We start from the raw sequence: 9,181 nt of genomic DNA, 5'->3' as shown, positions 1-9,181 counted from the left end.
TATTGGATATTTTTAGCACCTATTGTATGCCAGATATTTGTTAGGTCCTAGGAATGAAGCATCAAATAAGACAGATAAGGATGCTGTTCTTCTGAAGCTAACTTTCAAAGAAGATATCAGATGGTGATGAAATCTATGGTGAAAATTAAAATAGGACAGTGCAATGAAATAGCCAGAAAAAAAAAAAAAAAAGCCTCTCTAGGAAGACCACAAAATGATAAGAAATAGTCATAGCAAGAGAATCAGAGGGAAGCCATAAGAAGGAAACATATTCTGGGATAGCAGAACAACTAGATTGATGCTAAGTCAAGAATGAACTTGGCCTTCTTAAAGGAAGGCACACTCATAAAGCCAGCATACAGTAGGCAACATGAAAGTAGCAGAAGATTAGATCAGGGAAGTAAGCAGAAAATGGATCATACATGACTTTGTGGTAAAGAGTTAAGAATTTATTCTAAGTATGATGGAACACCATTAGAGGGCATTAAGCAGAAGAGTAACATTGCCCAGGAAATTAAGTGGAAAGTGGCTTAAAAGGAGTCAGGAGTAGAAGCAGAATACCAATGAAGCAGCAACTTCCTCGAAGACAGATAATGGTATCTTGTACTATGGTGGCAGCAAAGGAGGTAAAAACATGAACAGTTCAATATGTTTTGGAGAGAATCAACAGAATATGCCATGGAAAAGAGGTACCATTACACAAAGCAGCAGAGTGTCATTAAAGGTAACACACTCAGTGGCCAACTCTGACTCTATAGAGTTACAGCCACAAGACCCTTCCAACACCATCTCCATGAATCTATTCTCCATCCACATAATTTTGGAATTTCAAAACTGTTACATGTAACCTCTTGATATTGATTTTTTTCACTTAGCACGATTCTCTTCATATCTACCCACAATTGCTGTGTGTATCAATACTTTCTTCCTTTTTTGTCGCTGAATAGTATTTCATGGTATAAATATACCACAGTTTATTTGACCATTCACCCAATAAGAACATGTGGGTTGTTGCAGTTTTTGTTTATTACAAATCAATCTTCTTTGATAATTTGGGCACACGTTTTTATGTGAATATGTCTTCATTTCCCTGGAATAAATGCCTAGGAGTGTAATTGCTGGGTTGTACAGTAAGTACACATGTTTTATATGAACTTGCCAGGCTGCTGTCCAGATTGGCTGTACCATTGGGCATATCCCACTGACAATGTATGAGAGATTGGGTTCTCTGCATCCTTGCCATCATTAATACTATTACTATTTCTAATTCTGTTTAATATATATGTAGTGATATCTCAACCTGCTCTTAATTTCCATTTCCCAAAGGCTAATGTTACTGAACATCTTTCAATAAATTTATTTGCCATATGCATATCGTCTTCACTGAAATGTCTGTTTATATGTTTTGCCCATTTTAAGTTAGATTATTGTTAATTCTTTTACTATTGATTGTCGAGGGATCTCTACCTATTCTAGAAATAAGTCTTTTTGTCAGATATGTGGTCTATAAGTCTGTTTTATCAATTTGTGGCTTTTCCTTTCATCCTCTTAGCAAAGTCTTTCACAGAATAAATCTTTAATTTTGATGAAAAAAAAGTAAATATGTATCATGCTTAACAAGTTTCTGTCTTCTTATTAGGCCTTATTCAAGACTCCTTTTATACGTTAGGATGGTGGAGAAAAGAATGAAGAACCTCAGGGGGAAAGATGATATTGCCTTACAGTAATCACTTCCACTGGTCCACAACATGCAGAAATTACTCTCATATATACATTATCACTTTATCCTTACAACAATTCTATAAGGGAAGGAAGCAGACATAAAAAGTGAAATTTTACAAATTAAAAAAACTCAGAAATTGAAGGCCATAATGGACTAACACAAGGATTCAATGAGTAAGTAATAATAACAATTAGCAAATTCCAGAGTGCCTGGGTAGCGCAGTCGTTTGAGCATCTGCCTTCATCTCAGGTCCTGGGATTGAGCTCTGGGCCAGGCTCTCTGCTCAGGGGGGAGTCTGCTTCTCCCTCTGCCTCTGCCCCCCCCCCACTTATGCTTGCTCTCTCTCTCTCTCTCTCTCTCTCTCAAGTAAATAAATAAAATCTTTTAAAAAAAAAAAGTAGTAAGTTCCTAATCCAAGACTTGTACCCATCCTTTTGGCATCTGTCCTCGATATTGTTTTCCTGAGATATCTGCTCTAGTGATCATAATAAATCTTAACTTTTATTGAGTGCTTTCTCTATACCAGCCAGACACTGTGGTAACTCATGACATATATCACCTCTTTTAATCCTATAATGTAAGTACCATTACTGCAGTCCTTATTTTGAAGACCTGTAAACTTAAGGCTAAGAGAATTTAAGTGACCTTTCAAAGCTATCACAGACGCTAAGTGCTAGAACTAGAATTTCAGTCAAGGCAAACTCACTCCAAAGCCCATTTGCCCAGTCATAATACCAAGCTATTATAGATAGAGCAAGTAGAATCTGTTAAAAATCCCATTTGCCACCTCCAGTGTTAAGTATCTTAAAATAATTTCAAATACTAATATTTTCTGAGACTTTTAACAACACCATACTGATAAATTAATATATAAACACTATGGACATTTTCTTTCTCACTCATGATATTCATTGAAAAAATTATTTCTCAGCTTCTCTCCCAGCCTCTGAAAAATTTCCACAGTGGGAGATCTGATGATTTGCCCTTTTACCATTTGATCCCTAGGAACATCTATCTATAGCCACCGGTGTAATTAAAGATGTGTCAAAACATGAGGGCTGTCAGCAAGGCTGACTTTATTATTTGCTCAGAAAATATAAAATATCCATTATAAAGCCAGCATTTCATGATTACAAATATTTCTTAGAAGCATAATTTAATAATAAGTAACACTAATTCATCCAAATTAAAACAACTATTTGTGAGACCTCCTCCAAGACGTCTTCTATTATTGAACTAAACATTACCTTACTTGTTTTTTAAAAATCCAATTCAGACTGTTTCTCATTAAAATTTTGTTTTGGTTTTGTAAATCTAGCATCTGCTATTTAAATACATTCCATTAAGTTGTATACCATTTAGAGTTAGAAGAGACACCCAGGACTATATAATCTAAAAGTATCAAGTTATAGTTGGAGAAGCATAGTTCCACAAAGTTTCCTGTGACCAGGGTCCCCCAGTGAGTTGATGACAAAGCCAGGACTATGTATGGTCCAGAACAACAATATTTTACCATCTCACTTTCTGTGTTACTTTTATTAGCATATTAATAATCTCTCTCTCCAATAAAGAAAGTCTAGAAACTTGGTCTCTAATTATATACATAACCTCACATATAACTATACAGACTTTCATATCCTTTGAATCTGGGAAAACTCCTCCAGATCCAGTTCTGATGAGGCTGCACCAGCTCCCTCAGACAGAATGAGTCATTCTGTCACTGTGTTCCCAGAAAGCAGTGTTCACATTTCAACTATAATAGTTATCACATTTTATTCTAATTTACCCTGTTTAAATGTATGCCTCCTCTACAGGACCCAGTTCATCTAGACAAATCCACCTTGTGAACTCAAACATTTTGCATAAAACATGCATTCAGTAAAAGTTTTTATGAATGAATGTGTTATGGAATCAATCAGTTATTAGAGATTGCCTTGTCCACTCCCTGAGCTCAAAGAGACAGAATAATTGACTTATCGGTATCATACAAAAATACTTTTGTAGAAATCAAACATAAATAAAGCAAAGCAGACCGTTGTAAAGATTATTCAGGGGAGGAAAGGGGAGGAGATTGTATCAGACTGTACAATCTGTACCAGATTGTATCAAATAAAAAATCAGGAAATAGAAACCACACAATGATTAAACAGAAGTTTAATATAAAGCATTATTAAACTCAGGAGAATAACTATAAAGATATAAAGAGAACTCTAATTTTAGTATATGTGCTGCCAAAGCGAGCACTGTAAAGAGAACTCTAAAGGATACCTTGAATCAAGTGTGAATCCAGGGAAGGACAGACTTAGAAAAAAGACAAATTTGGCTCCCTCCCCAAGGCTGAGCTTCAGCCTCATCAAAGAAGTTGTGGTTGCTGCTCATGAGATGGTAAAGAAGTTCACTGGGTTGCCTGGATCAGGCCTGGACCTGAGCTGCTATGCAAGCCACAACAACAACCTCCACCCCCGAGGTACAAGCGGGCTGTGGCTGGTGAGTAGGCAGGCAGAGGGAGTCAAGTACCACTGCAGCCCAAGGCCTGGAGCACACAGCGTCCACACCAGGAGAGCCACGGGAAGCAAAGTTCAGTGGGAGGGCACACAGAAGGAGCTGGGAAGCCACTGGGGGCACAAGGACTGGAGCATGCAATGCTCCCATGGAGGACCAGAACAAGGTGGCTAAGTCGCTAAGGGACCGCCCCCTCCTCCGGTGGTGCACAGCTGGGGCAGAGCAACGTGCACCCCTGACTGACCGCAGCAGGAGGAGGGTAAAGTAAACAAAGCAGCCAGGGGGTGGAGAGCCCCTTCTTCCCGCAGTGTCCTTCCAGCGCCCTCTACTGCAAAGCTCAGCATCACCCCACCGAGAAGAAGAAATGCCCCAAAAAGTCCGATCTAGGGCAGCCCCTGTGGCCCTGCGGCTTAGTGCCGCCTTCGGCCCAGGGCGTGACCTGGGATCGAGTCCCACGTAGGGGCTCCCTGCATGGAGCCTGCTCTGCCTCTCTCTGTGTGTCTGTAATGAATAAAAAAAAAAAAAAAAAAAAAGTCCAATCTCACACCGGAAATGCTGAAGAACAAAAGACAAGAAACTGGTAAGTGGGATCTGATACTCAATAAATAAAAGACGCTTAGCTCAAGTTATAATGTCCTCAGTCTCTGCAGCTGTAAAATGAAGAGAGTAATAGGATCTACCTCCTCATATGCAGCATACAAGCAAGATAATATGCCCACTTGCTCGGTGACAGCATATGTGCTGATCATAGAACAGTGCCCAGCACGTAAGAATTCAGTCAATGTTGGCTATCATCACTTTCACTGAAAAGCACGACTGGAATCAGACGACACCAGTTCCATTCCCAGCGCTGCTGTTACTGCCTGGGTGCACAGCAAGCCCCCTGCACCGGGCCTCAGTTTCTATCGCTAAAAAGTGGCTTTTTTTCCCACTTTTTTTTTTTTTTAAGAAACTGCTTATTTTCCGTCAGCTTTATTGCCATTTTGTGCGTAAGTCTGTGAAAGAACAGCGTAAGGCCCCCGGGTGAGGGTTCGCAGGCACGCGGGCCAGTCCCGGGAGCGCGCGGTGCGCGAGGCCTCCAGGGCAGCAGCGCCCTCAGCTCCGCCTGCCGCCCCACGGGAAGTGTCCGTGCTTTCGGGAGCCGCGGCAGCCCACTCACCCTGAAATTCCTTCTCCGTCGTGGCCCGCGGCAGCAGCCTGCTCTTCCTGTTCCATCCCTTCAGGATCTCTGCAGCAGAGACCCGCGCGGCCTCCTCCCCGAGTGGGCCTCGGGAGGGGCTGCACATGCGCAGAGGCTCTGGGCCAGCGCCCCCCTGCGGCCTGGGCTGGAAATGTCCACGTGGCCCCGAGGAGCATCCGTGTGACACAGGTGACCGCACCTGTGCGGGGCCGCTGCTGGTCAGCAGCGGGACTAGTGACGGCGGGAGTCGCGGCCCTCGGAGGACTGGCTGGGCTGGCTTGGCGAAGGTCCAAGGATGGGGCGGCCGGCAACAGAGGTGGCTCTGGTGGCGGCAGCAACTTCCAGCACATCTTGCCGGCCAGGATTCCTGGAGGATACGACACTGACCTTGGCTGGGTTTTCAAGGGCTTGAGCTATCAGCACAAGCGTCTTCGATGTGTGATGCAGGCGCCATCACCGCCATCACCGTTGCTTCTGAGGATGCGCTGTCCCATTCGGAAGTCAAGGTGGGCGCCGTATCAATGGGTTCCTGCTGCAAGATGTGAGGACGTCTTCCTTGGTAGGACATCAAGGACTCTGCACAAGGTGAAGGTATGCCTTAAAGTTTTGATGGGACCCGAAAACGATGCCATATGGGCCCCTCTCTGGGGAGTATGGAAAGGCCCTTTCTCACTTTGAACATCGCATTTTTTTTCCCATCTCACATGCCAACATCCACACCTTCTGCTCCACACCGGGGAAACCCATTGTGGGGTTTATAGAGAGCCTAACCCTCAAAACTATAGCTAGAAGATAAGAAAGTAAGGGCTTTGGGCCATTGGGAGATGCTGAAGACATTTACAAGACAAAAATAATCCGGTGTGACACTATGTCAAAGTCTCATCTGGAAAATGATAGCACATTTCAACTACTATCGAGCATTAATTTCTTAGAAAGTTTAACAAGTGGATAGTAAAGCCCCAAACAAATAATGCACAGAGAAACTAGGTTTTAAAGACACATTCAAAGGGAATGGAGGATTCTGTCTGGGAAGGCTGAGGTGGGATGGGATAGAAACGATACAGTGGTACTTCTCAAACTGTAATGTGACTGAATCACCTAGAGATCTCATTATAATGCAGGTTCGCATTCAGCAGGTCGGGGGTGGGACCTGAGATTCTGCATTTCTAATGAGCTCTGGTCCACAGACCACACTCTCAGTCATACCATGGAAACCAGCAGTCCAGGTATCCAGGACTTCTATACCCATGGATGTGATGCAAAAAAAGAAGATTTTTCAACTCAAATTTTTTTCTTGGAGTCAACGAAGTCATTGCAGGCATCTGACTTCCGAAATATCATCCAGAAGAATGAGCTTCAGAAATGCCAATCTCTGACCTATCAGTGCACTGAACTATCAGGGGCAACATTTTTAAATAACATCAAAAACACATGACAGGCCGGGGATCCCCAGGTGGCTCAGCGGTTTGGCACCTGCCTTTGGCCCAGGGCATGATTCTGGAGTCCTGGGATCGAGTTCCGCATCGCGCTCCCTGCATGGAGCCTGCTTCTCCTCTGTCTGTGTCTGCGCCTCTCTCTCTATGTCTCTCACGAATAAATAAATAAAATTTTAAAAAAACACATGACAGGCCAACATAAACAGATCTTGAATAAACATAAAAGGTCAGTAATTATGTAAATGATCATCAGATTATACCAGAGGTTCACAAAATTTCTATCTTTGGAGGGATCCTTAGTGACTCTGTGACTTCCTCAGCATGCCCAGATCAAAGAAAATAACCAACTGTTTTATTTACAAAGTAGTTAGAACCCTACTTGGTAAAGTATTTTGTTTTTCTGTTTGTCTGTTGTTTGGTTTGGGTCCTAACAACTTAGTAGCCATTTTTTTAAAACAACGATACTCATGAACTGAAGGAAAGTATGTTTTTATTCCATCTGTAAATAACCACACGTACTTACTAATTGGATGTGTGCATCTACTGGGCACTGCACAACTTCTCAAACTTTGAAATCAGATTGGTCACTGCCATCCTCATCCACCATTGCTTTTCATGTGGTAATTGTTATTTATCACAGCAACTGTCAAAAACCAAGCTTTGCAAATATATAATACCGCTGAAAGGAATGTAGTAGTACAATCTTATTGAAGAAACTGAAAACTTTCCTGAGCTAGGAGCTAATTTGCAATCCAAGAAATATTGAATATTGCTATACTGTCCTCAAACTGAAAACTTTCTGAGGCTCAGTTTAGGAACTGCAGGATCATACCCTTTACAAAATACTAATCATGACCAAAGGCAAAGTAAGAATTCTAAAAGAAGATAGAAATTTTTGCAAGGACCACCAAGAGCAATACAACAAAATTTCACTTAGCTATTAAAGAGAAATCAATTATTCTCTGTCTTATTAGAACAAAAGCATATTCTTAAATTAACATTAGGATTCTTACGACAAAATGTTATGGTCTTTTGAAGGAAATGATCTTCCTAATATTTTCTCAATAACCACATATCACTTTCCCATCAGCAAAAAAGCCTTTGCATATAAATATCATTGTCCTTTTATTTTCTTACATTTACCCTCTATTCTTTGACATTCGATTTCAAATTAAACCTAAGGAACAATTTTGAACATTCAAGCTTACAAAAAAAAAAAAAAAAGAGCCTTGATTGATTCAAAGTTTTACTTTATGTACCTACAATTTCCCAGTAGTCCTATTTCTCAATCAGAATTTGAATAATCTTTACAACTTGTATTCCCCCAAACTCAGATTTAATGACTCAGTAGGTTCAGAAAGAGAAATAACAGCTGCAGCTCATCCCGCGGTGCTATTCAGTAATGACAATGTTATACCACATTAGCAATTGTGACATTAATAAAAAGAAGCCCATAGGATTAACCAAAGACAGCTGACTTTAGTCAAATGTAGGTCAGGCTTTGTTTGCTCAGAAGCTGGTAATAAATTCCCAGGTAAGTGCTCTCATGTGTCACACATATATGTCAGGAGCATAATTTCAGCCCCACTAAATGATTCACATTTTTAAGTTTCTGTAAGCCATTTTTGAATTATTGTTAAGCATTTAATTTCACTGCCAGGCCTATAGGCTCCTTAAATTATTAACTTATGTGACATTATAGCATGTTTTTCCTTCAGGTACCACTTAAGAACACCTTAGAGAATTTCATGTTAACCTTCCAGATACTGAAGTTCTTATGAGAGAGGCTCAGGGGTCACCCTAATTATAGCATAATTATGGGGAAAATGGTGTTGATGGCTAAGCTAGCCATCTATAAATCACAAAGTCCTCACTGTCACAGGAAATGTCATTGTAAGCCCAATGTGAATAGTGCATTCGTAATCAAGTCTTGTGGTCAGTTTTATATAAACAAGAAGTCCGGAACCATACAATCCTAAAATACATTTTAAAAATATAAATACTTTGGAAAACATTTTGCAGTTTCTTAAAAGTTTAGACATATTCCTACCATATGATACAACCATTGCACCCCTAGGTATTCATCTAAGAAATGGAGCCACATGTCCACAAAAATATTTGTAGCAACTCTATTCATAATGGCCCTAAACTGAAAATAACCCAAACCAACAAGCAGATCACTAAAGAAATGGAGGTATTTCATTATGCTGGAACACTACTCAACAATAAAAAAGGAAAGAACCACAGACCTATGCAACAATTGTGGAGAAATCTCTAAAACACTATGTTAAGTAAAAGTAGCTAAACACAAAACAGTACATGATGCATGATTCCATTTTT

This window comes from Canis lupus, chromosome 23 (genome assembly GCF_003254725.2).
Source record: "Canis lupus dingo isolate Sandy chromosome 23, ASM325472v2, whole genome shotgun sequence".
Taxonomy (NCBI): domain Eukaryota; kingdom Metazoa; phylum Chordata; class Mammalia; order Carnivora; family Canidae; genus Canis; species Canis lupus.
The sequence above is the reverse complement of the archived record's forward strand: the minus strand, read 5'-3'. Positions refer to the sequence as shown.